We start from the raw sequence: 12,968 nt of genomic DNA, 5'->3' as shown, positions 1-12,968 counted from the left end.
TGTTCATGGCACAAGGCTCCTTTGGGTCTGTTAATTTAATTAATAACTCTGCCAGCGACTTGACGAACGAGTGTCCCTTTTTTTGTTTTTCTTTCTTGGGTTGAGGATAATCTTGAAAGTCCTTTGAGTGGCTGAGTGATTGCCCAAAACTTTAATTCCTAAGACAGTCTGAATGGATTTTAATTGCTTCAATTTGGTTGAGTAATATCTAAGGATAAACATTTTCTTTTAAATTAAATATTCAAGATTAAATTGGAGAACTTTAAAGGATAGTTATCATTATTTAAATTCTAATCTAACTTATTGCCGGCGAGGAAAATCGATAGGTTGTCCTTGAAATTTCCTGCTGCTGTCACCTTTGAACTTGATTTATTTCCAAAAGGCAGAGTTGTCATGCGGTGCTTAGAATAAATAAACATGACATGACATTGATGGCCTACAATGCCGCGCAGCCCATTGAAATGTTTGTGATGTTGCCTCGCATTTAGCCAAATTAATATTGGATGCGAAAAGCTTTTGTTAGAATTAAATACAGAAAATTAAAGTACAACAACTGTTGTTGCCAACAAACCATTTCGCTAATTTAATTCATGGAAAAATTTAATCTACAAAAAAAAAGGGGGAAACATCACAGGTCCCTGAAAAGTTGCTACATTATTGCGCAATTCAATTAGGGCGACTTTAAGTCGCCATTTGAACAAAATGAGGGGTTGGGCAGGGATGGCTTGTAAAAAGGTGGAAAACGTGGGAAATTTTGTGGAATAGAGGGCGTGGGAAATATGCTGCCAAGTGTGGGAGTGGCATGAATGAGCAATTCGGCGAGGGCGTGAAAAGGCTTTCGGAAGTAATTTAAGAAAATGTCATAAGAGTGTGCATGACCTTCCCCCACCTCCATTCCCCCCACAGCCTGTCCTTGTCCCCGAAAAGCACCCACTCCCCACCCCTCCTTTCAGCAGCACTCTTCTGCTCACCTGACACTGTTAAATATTTAACCCTCTTAATACCCAAGTGACATATCTGTTATTTTTCTAGAAAATGTTTTTAATCTCATTCTCATGATGAGATTATTCTGATTTTTAGGTATCAATTTGCGTTAATTTACATTATTCTTTTAGGTAATTTATAAAATTGAAATTAAAGAATTTTTCAGTAGATATTAATAATAATAATTATCAATATATATTACCAAAAATATTTCTGTTTCTCCACACCAGGTTCTATGGTTTCATTTCACGTACTTTCTTGAGTAAATCATTGTCGAAATTACCACATTAATTTAAGGCTAATGAATCAAGTGAATCTTAATTAGAGGGTTAAGGGTTCGCCTGCAGCGCTAGGTGGCTGATGGCAGGTTAACAGATGGCAGGACATGGCTGGATAAAGCGATGCGATGGTTGGATGGAAGGATGGCTGACTCGAGGACGACACGTTTTTGATGCAACAAAAGATGCCAAGTGTCAATTTAAACAGCCGCACGAATGAAAGAGATGGGGCTTGTCTCCCAAAAACAGAAGAGGAAAAAAGAAAAAATGTGCCAGGGGCATCATTCGCTCGCACTCGCACTCGCACACTTTTCGTCCTGCCACTTGAAGCTTGAAAAAGCCAACGTTGACAGCGTTTAAGACTTTCCCCATTGTCCTTGCCAGCGCCTTGATGGTTTGACAGGGCAAGGCAACGCCGTCGTCCTGCCGTTCCGCCATCCTCCTCCTCTTCGTCCTCCCAGGACCTGCCTGTCCTCGCCTGTTGTCTTTTCATATTAAATGCATGGCGAAATGTACAAAAAATACAAAAAAAAAAAGGACGAATGAAACGACAGCACGACAAGAGCGAAAGGGAGTGCATTATTGTACATCGAAACTGTGTGTATACTGGTCTTAAAAATAATTATATTTACCTACAGCAAAATGGCTTAATTTCAACATCAAAATTGTTTGCATCTCTAGAATTTTGCATATTACGAAATACAGCTATATCGAAAAATAAGTTGGACAACAATTTTTGGATAAAATTGTTAAAAAATAATGCCACTTTCCAGTTAAAAATCTTCTGAGAACTTCTTATTTTAAGTTTAACTGCGGCAATAACATTTCTTATATAATTTTTAGCATCATTCCAAAAGTCTTTTGAAGTGATTAAAATTATAATACCCTTAGCCTGGGTAAATGATGGGACTTAAGTCAAAAAGCGCGAGAGAAATTCGATTTTTCGCCGTCAACTTCCGTTTGTCTGCCCGCCCAGTTTGCCCCGTCATCATCCGAAAGTTGCCACTGCCACGGCCTTTGGCTAACCCCCCACCAAACCACCAATCCAACGCCCTCTTAAGCCACCGCCCCCTCACTCCAAAAAGAAATCCAAGCCACCCGCACCACATTTGTCGCTCATTATGGGCGCTCATTAGGCGGCACTAGCGGCATGTCAAGTCTGCAGAAAAGAAAAAACGGCAAGAGATGAAATGAGAATGGGGCGAGCTAGAGCCCCTGACCCTTAACCCCTAATCATGCAGAGCAGCGTACAGAGGATAAAGGGCGTAATAACTATATTATGCAGTCTGACTAAGTTATGCCCAAGTCTGGAATTAAGCCAAACTGGTGTGAAGATTTTCAACTTTATTTTTGGTTCAATGGAGAAATCAAATAACCCTTTTTTGTTGGAAACACAAACCGTCAAGATCTTATATGAGTTAATAATCTTAGTAAATTAAAAAATCTACTTAGTTTTTACATTAAATTTACTGCTTAAAAATATAAATTTAAAGCTACCAAGCTGTTCGCCTCATAATTTCTTAATATTTGTGGCTTTTCGAATATTGTATTTGTCAAAAGCCTCGAGAGGCATAACAAAGGCTAAGGCAACAATTTTATTCCCATCAGCATCAACATCATCATTACTACTACTATCATCATCATCATGAGCAGCAGCAGCAGCAGCTAGGCGGCTACTCATTCGCATGCCGAGCAGCAGCTGTCTCTTTTCACTCGCCATCTACCCATCTCTTTCGTTTGACTATACCCATCTCTGTCGCATCGCTCGTTGTCTGGTTGTTGCTGATTTTGCTATTATTACATGCATATTTCGTGTAATGAGTGCGATTAGCATTTTCAATGAAGTGGGGTTAACAATGTGCCTTGCATTTCTAGTTGCTACGCCCACTTTCTACCGCTTTCTATCGACTTCTGGCAACTTTCACCCACTGACACTCAAATACTGCTGTTGCCCCTGCCGATCCCTACCAGAAATATCTATCTATATCTATATCTAGATATATCTTTCTCATTCTAGATTCTCCAAATGGCGCTGCGTCATCAACATAATCATCGGGCATCAACATTTCAAATTGAGCGGCATTATTGGCCCTGACGGCACATAAAGCTATATACTCGTTTGGCCCGATATCTCTATATATATGGTGGTCATGGTGGTTTATGGTGGTGCCCCCTCATAAACAGTCACTGGATTTGATCAATTGCCAAGCATATTTATGAATTTACAACACAGCCAAAAATAGCTGTCACAGGAAGTTAATTATAAATTCATAAAAAAGAATAACAACAGAATCTTAAATTGGTGTCTTATTATTAATATAAAAAATAATAATCAATTAATCCTGCGTTTTCTCAGACATTTCTCCATTCTTTTAAGGTTTTTTTGTCGAGTGTAAATGTACGATTTGCAGTCGCATTTCTGCCATTTCAATCGCTCTCAGCCGCACACATTGCTGGGGCCCTTTTTTTTATGGCCACTTTCCTTAAACCACGCCCCTGCACCCCTCCACCCGAAAAAAACCGTCCACCAGCTGAGCTTTGTCCTTGCGTTGGCATCTTTAATGTTGCCTACTTTTTTGCGCTCTGTTTTCCTCCTGCTTTTTTTTTGTGTTTGTGTGTGTGTGTTTGTGGCTAGGATATATGCGCGCATATATATCTACGGGTTAGGATCGGTAGAGACGTAACCTTCCCCCCTCTGATGCTAGATTTCGCTTTTAACTCATTGTCTTCTTATGGCTGGGTGTCCTTTGCTTGCCTTGGGTTTCCCCCCTCCGCCTACTTGGGTGTCCTTGTCGCTGGTTTTGCATTTCGGCCTGCAATTCGCACACTTACACTCGCAGGTGACAGTCGTCAACCTGCAGCGTGCCCTTGCACGGTTTTTTCCCTTACCCTTCTTTTTTTTCATTGGTTTTTTGTCTGAACCACGAAACCCCCTGCTAAACGAGAGTTTTCCTTAGACCCCAATTTCCCAACCAGTTCGCCTTCGCCTTGGCACTTGATTTCTGTCACAGCTGCCGTCTGTGATTTGTGCTTTTCTACCTCACTCGTCGCCCATTTTCCATTTCGCATTTCGCATTTGGCCCTTTGTCTTTGCTTTGCCTACTTATTTTACGTTTTTCCTTTCGTTGTGGCATTTGGAAAAAAAGATTTATTGCTCATACGCACTGTGTGCCGACGACCATGTTTCATTTCTTTTGTATTTATAAGCTGTTTAAAGCGCTTCCAGCAGGCACTGCGGCTCGGCTATGCCTGCCCCGAGAGTTCGAGTGACAAATTACGAGCTGGAGAATTGATTATCTTGTTCGAGATTATCCCAAGTGTCTATGTGACGGGTTATTGCCCCATTCGATGCGGTTCGACTAAGCCGTCATGAATTATACGAGTTCATGGCGATACATTCGCATGACCACATCATATATGTCTTCAGAGAGTAGAAGAAAAAAGGGTCTTTGATTGGAGGAAAAAACAAGAGGAGAAGAGTACCAGGGAAAAGTGGGCTGAGAAAACCTTAAACATATTTTATTTACCTAAGTGTATAAGTGGAAGGCTATTCCCTTAGGGATTCCATATTTCAAATTTTCAAATATTATAATTTTCATAAAAGTACCATTTATATTAACCTACATTTTGGGTTTTAATCTTATAAATTCATAGCAATTTGTGAATTATGTCCTTTATATTTCAAGTAATCATTAGAGTGCCAGGCTTTAACAGACTTTGAACAGCTTCAGGCTGACATTAATGGCCTAATGCCAGGGCCATTTGATATCCACTTCAGGTAACCCTTTAACCCCCGTCTGCCCCCTCTTCAGGCCACGCTTCTACTATTTTCTCATTTCAGTGCAGACTGCAATTTCTTCGTCGCTTTATTTATTTATTTATTTATGTTTTTCTCCTTCTTTTTTAACGAAAGCTTGTTATGATGAGGCGCAGTTTTACTCGTTTCCGCTTGGACAGGATCCGTTCGCGTGGAACTTGTTATCGTTGCCATAAGGCCAAACCGCCTTCCTCAAAAAAAAAGAAAAGGAAAGGGGTTTACGGGGCGGATCCTTGCACATTTTTGCAGCTCAAGTTCTGTGTGTATTTTTTTACATTTTTTTTTTATTGACAGAAAGTTGAAAGGAAGACGATGCAGTTTGTCCTGGCTTGGTTAGCTTATACACAAAATGAGACACTTGACCAAATGGTTGTCATGGCAATGACTATGTTGTTGTACTCGTCAACTTGATACCCTTCAAAGGGGCGGCATTGCAGGCCAAGGACTTGGAAAATAACTAGTACTTTACATAGTAAGTAATTAATTATTTCGCATCCAGAGGAAGCGATTGGAATTACTTGTTTATCGAAGGGAGTGAATCTCTATAAAAAGCATTCTTATTTTACAAGCCAAGAAGCTGGATGAACTTGTGCATCTTCGTAAAGAAGTAAGCGTGTTTCTATGAAATAAACTTCTGCTTAATGACTGAATAATATTTATAAATTATTTTTTTAAGAATTAGGAAACCCAATCCTACCTTTGCAGGATATTCATAACTTCGAATCTGACTTTCTCTGCTACAGTTGCTGGCTGATGTTTTAGCCCGACCCTGGTGAGTTTCCCTAGATTGTTTGCTTTGTCATTAAAGTTGAGTTTTCCCGTTGATGGTCTTGTTGCTGTTGCTATTTCTGTTTCTGTTTCTGTTTCAGCTGGCCAGGTGAAGTGGCCAGCGAGCTGTGGAGGATGCTCTAATTAAATTTTACCCGGCCGCTTCATTATGCCGCTTCTGAGAGCCCCGCCCTCGACCGGGCTACCGCCTCTTCACATGTTGACTGAAGTAAATAAATCAAGTTAAATAATTGCCACTCGTATTGTCAACTCATCTATGTTGGTGTGTGTTTGTGCCCTTTCCCTGAAGTTGTGTATGAGATGCTGTTGTTTAACATAGACACACCCACACACTGAGCAAAATAAAGTAGTGGCAATAGCAAGAAGATTTTCTGCTAAATGTTACTAGCCGCGTATATTCTGTGAGTGCAATAAATGACAATATATAATGACATATAAAGTTCGTTAAAAAACAGCAGGACATAAACAATTTTACATTAATGTTAGCCCGTTTTTTGTCTTGTATTTTCGGCATCCACAACCTTGAATACGACAAATTGCTTTCTGGAAATTTGATTATAATTAAAACATTTTACTAAGCACCGAAAGCATGGACCAAAAAACACTCACACTAGCGCATTAACCAGCACTTCGTGTGCGGGTCACTTCCGGTTCCTGGCGCTCGACTTCCGGTCCGATCTTCCCCCTTCCTCTTTCCCCAATTGCTCCTTTTTGTTTTTGCCAACAAAGCCACCCACCGCTCTGCGGGATCCTTTGACGCCGCCTACACTATGCATGAGCTTCCACTTGGTCTGGGGAATATATACACTAAATAGAATATATATATATATATATATATATTTGAATGCTACATGTGAGTACCTTGGGTATTCCCTTATCGCAAAGTTTTTGGCCATTTTAAATGAACTTTAAACTGGCTGGCAAAAAGGGTTTAGATCGTGTAAGTATGCCAATAAACATAGGTTGGATACTTTAAAAGTAACTAATTTCTGTGTTACACCTAAAAATATTATTACTTTATCCTTATTAAATATAAATAACTTAGAAAGATTACATTTTTTAAGTATTTTTTTTTTTAACTTTTTCAACTTTTATTCAAATCTTTGATTGCGACTCCATTCGTTTTGCACTCAGGGTGCACGTTCGAACGCATTAACGTGCTACCCGCCATCCATTTGCCCCACACTTTTGGCTCTTGAGCTCGTTTCTGGCCATTTAAACTTGGCTAAGCCACCCACACAGCGCGATTATGACCCTGCCTGTAATGGCATTTGGCCCGCAGGCAAATGCAATTTTTTTCGGTTTTTTTTTTTTTTGGTTCAAAATGAAAGCAAATTTTCCGCATTAAGTAAGCCATAATTGAATAACGTCATAAGCTGCCTCTAACACGGTCGCATAAAAGGGGGCGGTTAAGGGGCGCGACTGGCGGTTCTCTATGTGTGTGTTTTCCTGTGTGTGTGTATGCGTGTAATCAATTATGCTTTTTATGTCAAACGCCATAAGAGAATGATCCAAAAAAGGAAAGAGGAGAGGGGGTCGGCCTCCTAATGGGCGTGGCTATGTGAGGCACAAAACATTGCCAACATCAACAACAGGCGCACAAACACAGCAACTCCCCTCGCAAAATCCACAAAATCAGCCCATGTCATCAGTCAAAATTTAAAGTTAATTTCATTTGACAATTTTCGAAAATTAATCAAACAAAAATTTGAATCAGCAAGTGACTTGGCCGAATGTAAGCAGTTTAATTTAATTTTAATTTTAATTGCCTCATTTCCATGCCAGGCATTTACATTTACTCTTTCAAGGCACTGTGGGCAAAAATGTTTGAGAAATTTTCAAATCTACAAATGTTGAGAAGAAAATCCAATTAAAAAAGGAAATCCTGAAGTATTAATCTAAGCTTTGTTATAAATATATTGCATATTAAACCTCAAATTCTAAAAAAAAGTTCTCATTGATTAAGAACTCCTATTACTTTAGGCACTTTTCAAATCGTTTTCTAATTTAAAATTTGTCCTTTTCCCCAAGTGTACTAACTATTTGGCTCCATAACCGACTCATCATCGTGGCCATCGCTATTGCACGGCTCGTTGTCATCATCTTTTGTCATCTGGGCTAGATCCTTTTGCCTGTCTACTTCCTAATTCCTCAATGCCGCGCTTAACGTCCATTCATCTTCATCTGGTCCATGGCTTCTAAGCTTCGTCTTTGTTTGCCACTCCCACCTCCGACTTCCCTTAAGACCCGCCTTCGAAGTGTCGAACCTTTCAACCTTTCAATGCTTAAAATTTCAGAAAATATTTTGCCTTCTTTTACCAGATTGCCATTTGGGCTAGTCGACGGGGTCGAGGTCGAGGCTGAGTTTTGTAGGACGAAGGTTCTGTTTAAGACACACTTAATGAACTCTGAACTATTGGCCCTGTTAAGAGAAATTAACTACAACAAAAATGGGATGTTCCAAATTACTTTAAAATTCTGGACACTTTTGATTTTGCTAATATATTTTATAAGGTTTATATTTTGTTTAGAATATTACCTTAAAGTGCCCTAGTGTCCTCTTTTATTTTAGTTCCTATTCTTTCGCCTCGCTTACTTTCCTTCACACGTCGAAAGGAACGAGGATATAGCTTTGACGACAAAGAGAAAGATACAGAATAAAAAAACAACAAAAAAGCTGAAAAAATTGACGCTTCAATGTTTTTGTCATTAAGACTTTGGCTCGTTTCGTTCTGCCTTGCCCCCTGCATGTCGTGCCTCTCGCTGTCCTTCCATATAAAGTAAGGATAAGGTCCTGCGGCCCTTCACGCCACGCTCCTCTCGTTTGTGCTAACGGATTTGTCAAAGGCATTAAAACGAAATCTCGCGCAAACTGGGCATCAATCATGACGCGGAACACACGACGCTACACTGAGAGAAAACGTTACATAGATTATTTAAAATCTAAGTGAAGAAGTTAGGAGTTTTGGATTTGAAGTTAAGATAGAAATATCAAGATTTGTTTAACTCGTTTTAAAGCTTAAACTGGTCAATTTTTATAATTTTTAGAAATAAATCTAATTAAAATCATACTTTTTTGGAATAACAATGTAGTGAAAGGGAAGGAATGTGGCATTCATAATTTCAATTCCCTATTTTCTTTAGAAATTTTTAGCCGAGTGTAGCAATTCACAGTACCAGCAGCAGCTCCAACCCGATCCACACACCATCCAATGCATACAAAAAAGGATTCGCCAAAGGATCCATCGCCTACTTGGCAAACTGGTGGGAGTAGAAGGGCCATTTTTTTTTCTTTCTTGTTGGCCTCTGAAGGAGGAGCTTAACAATGGCCGACGGGCCAAGTCAAAGGCACAAAGCGCCCAAAACGAATATGGAAAATGCCACTTTGAACCGCTTCAAGTGTAGGTTCCTCGTACAGGCAAATTTCAATGCAAAAGGCAAAATATGTGAGGGTCAGAAATTTAGGAAGGCAAAGCCAGAGATCCCTTTTGCAGCATTTAAGGCTTAAAATATAGTTAATTCCGCTTTAAGGAAATATTGCAAATACAATATAAATTTTCCATTGAAAGCTATTAATCATAATTTGTCCCTTATAAATATTATTAAATACCAATCAAATGATTAACATCTATCATAAAATCTATTAGTTGTTTATTTAATTGTTTGAGCCCACAAAAAAGTTAACACCACAACATTTTCCTATTAAAATATTTACATATTTACCCTGAGAGCATAAAACCAGTGGAAATTCCATCATTTATTAACCTCATTAAATAGAGATGACAACACTGGCCAGGGGCATCGACTAAAAACCAAATCAGGCTTTTCGCCCTCACAACTCGCTGATGGACCATAATTGATATTATTTGATATGTATTTTACAAGCGCCTTTGTCAGCAAGGATGTTTCAATTATTGTGATTATTTTTTTTAGTTAGCTTTGCTTTATTTTTTTTTTTTGTTTTTACAGATTTTTGTTGTTTTGTCTGCCCTTTGCAACAATGTTTTTTGGGTTGCGGTTTTGTGAGCGCGCGGTTTCTGCGGTAAACGCGAATCCTGCAGATTTGCAGCGCTTAATGGAAATTTTCAATTCACTTTGACACTTTATGACAAACTTTGGTTTTTCAGGCGGCTACGGGCACCAACACTACTACGCCAATGGCACATTAAAAACACAAGAACAACAACAACAACAACAACTATAACTACGAAAGCCCCGCATCGATGTGAGCTTTATGGCGGCTTTAATGCCACGCCTGTCAGACGCACTTGTCGCCCCCCTTCTCCGCTTTCTATCACTCCTTTTCCCCTTTCTCTTTTGCTCACTGCTGCCATCCAGAATCCTTGCTGAGCCTTCGACGCCAATTTCCAAAAATGCTGTCAGCAATTTTTGGCTTCGACTATTTTTTTCTGTATTTTGTATTTTTTTTTCCTTCTTTTACTTCTTTATTTTTTTTGTTGTTGCTTTTTGTTTTGTTTGGCCGTCGTCAGCTGCCAGTAGCACTTAAAGCCAACAGGAGCCACAACAACGGGACGAAACAGGACACAGAAAATAAAGGCCCGTCAGCAGAAGCTCTGCATACCTTATATTCATTCTTATATATATGTATTTCATGCCAATTTATATGACAAACGAACATTTTTCTGAAGCTCGTTGGATCTTAAATATATTATTTTTCTTGGGACTTTTTATGGCAAAGAATATTCTTGAACAAATTTATAATAATTATGTTTCTAAGTTTTTTGTTTCCATAATTGTCAATAATTTGAATTTTGTATATTCTTAACTTTATATTTGAGGGTATAAATACTTTGCTATACTTTCACAATTTTCAATTGTCATATAATCCCATCAACTGAGAAAACTGGGCAAAAAAGAAAAGCATCGTCAGTTACTGGGCAAAGGTGTTAAACTAGACTTTCCCCTGAAAGTTCACCCCATCACCCCATTTGGCAGAATTCGGTAACGAAATCCAAAACTCAAACCACGACCTGATAATTTTGCGAATAAAGTCACGTTTTGCTTATTTAACATTTCGTCGACTTGGCCGAACAAGCAGGCTCAAGAAAACGTCCTTTAAGCCATATGGCTGCCATTCACCATTCACCATTCGCCATTCGCCATTGCTTTGCATTCATTCATTTAGTTTGGACCTGACCAAGAAACCAGCGATTCATTATGCATTCATTTCGGCTTTGTTCGATTCACTAAGCCCCAACATAAACAGCATCACTTGGCGTTTGAGCAATAACGATAACTTATCGATTATTCGCATTAATGGCTTTGATATGCCCCCAAACCCAAAGTGCTGTCAAAAATAACAATAATCATAATAACGAGTTTTGAGCTCCTGGCGAAACAACTCATTCTTCGATCAATATTGTTCTTGAGCGCTGGCTATGAGCAATTGCTTTCATGTTATATACGAGATTATGTGGGAGAAACTAACTTTGATAAAAGACAACTTTAATTATCCGTAACGTAGAAATTTTGGATATTCATATTTACAGAAATTCAAATGAAATATCCAAAACTTTTGTTTATGTTTTTACTTTCACAAAAAAAAAACACAATATAAAGTAGAAAAGCATCTTAATTATTTCCTTGCAATGAATTTATTATCAATTTGTAGGACGAAACTATCGGCAATTATGTAGCTCAACTCTTATCCACTTACATTTTGCTTAAACTTAATTTGCCGCCTCGAGAAACTGCGATAACTATCGGAATTGTTGTGCCCAAGCCTCGGGTTACCCATTATCCTGTGGTTAAAATTTCCACTCCTTTACCACCCACCCACGCACAAACACACACACACACACACACAGCTGAACATACGATGCGCAAAAACGTGGTGGTGGTGATGGTGGAAAATTGCCAATGGCACAATTTTTCTTTTGTGTTTTTGTAAATTGTGTGAATTTTAACACTTGATATTCTTTTAATGAATTATTTTGCCCAGCTCGTTCCTTTGGTTATTTACATTTTTCAACTATTTTGCATGCCAAGACTGGGCATGGCAGGGGAAAATTGAGAAAGAAAACAGGGGTAACGGCGTAACGTTTTTACAGAATGGAAAGAAGGGTTGGGTCGACTTTTGTAAGTCAGCAAGCTGCCTGAGGGCGTAGGAAACTTTTCCAACAAATAGCTTGCAATTGAGTTATTTATTGTGTGTATGTGTGTGTGTGTGTATGTATGTTTATATGTGGCCAAAATGGCCAAATTATTTGGCCCAGACAGTCCAGTTTTCAGTTTTTAGCTTCCAGTTCCAGATGGCCAAGTAGCCCAAGCCCATTTTCCCCATTTCCGCATTTTGTATTGCCTTTCAGCTGCCGGGCAACATTTTGTTTTGTTATTGCTGTTGCTGCCGTTCGCCCCTCTTTATTTGCCTTGTGGTTGCCACTTTTGATTGTTTTGGCCATAATATTTGCTGTTCTTGCTGTGTTGCGTGCTGCGTCGTGGCATGGGCATTGTTATTATGTATTTGCCTATATGGCCGAGAACGCAATTTGCAGTCTACCAAAGTAAAAACCAAAGAAAAGCAAAAAAAAAATATCCAAAAAATGGCTAGTGGGCAAACATATTCAGATTAAGACTATGGAACTCCCTAGCACATATATTTTAATTAGGGCCAAGAAAAGTACTCTACATACTGACCGTTTTATGTGTGAAGTAAATTCTTCTTTGGTAAGAAGATAATTCAAGATAACTCTTTGTAAACTACAATTTAAATTTGTATCTTGTGACTCTGGATTTAAGATCATACGAAAACGGAAAAGTAAAATGATCAAAAAACATAACAGCAATCAAAACCAAAACCATTGTTAATGCCGCTGAATAAAAAACATAAAGAAGCGAGATGGAATAATTCGCGAAAAATAGAGTTGTTAAATAGTTTTGCGAGCTGCCTGGCCAAGAAACCGATATACCCGTTTATGGTTATCGGTTATAAAAAAAAAAAGAGCAAATGAAACGGAACGAAAATTAAAACAGTGAAATGTTCCATGAATCTGAGAAGCACAAAAACATCAAGCCCAAACCCACACACACACACACACACGCACTCATTCACAGGCATTAAGGACATAAGGCGCAGTGGT

At 38.8% G+C, this 12,968-nt stretch overlaps 1 protein-coding gene across 5 annotated transcripts in view; it reads right to left on the bottom strand.

The window, feature by feature from the left end:
* Positions 1 to 12,968, bottom strand: part of LOC108103981 (acetylcholine receptor subunit alpha-like) — a 136,963-nt gene that overhangs the window by 70,687 nt on the left and 53,308 nt on the right. The gene's annotated exons all lie outside the window — the stretch shown is intronic.

The sequence above is a fragment of the Drosophila eugracilis genome, unplaced genomic scaffold, assembly GCF_018153835.1.
Source record: "Drosophila eugracilis isolate 14026-0451.02 unplaced genomic scaffold, ASM1815383v1 contig_2163, whole genome shotgun sequence".
NCBI lineage: Eukaryota > Metazoa > Arthropoda > Insecta > Diptera > Drosophilidae > Drosophila > Drosophila eugracilis.
This window is presented reverse-complemented; position numbering and strand designations above follow the sequence as displayed.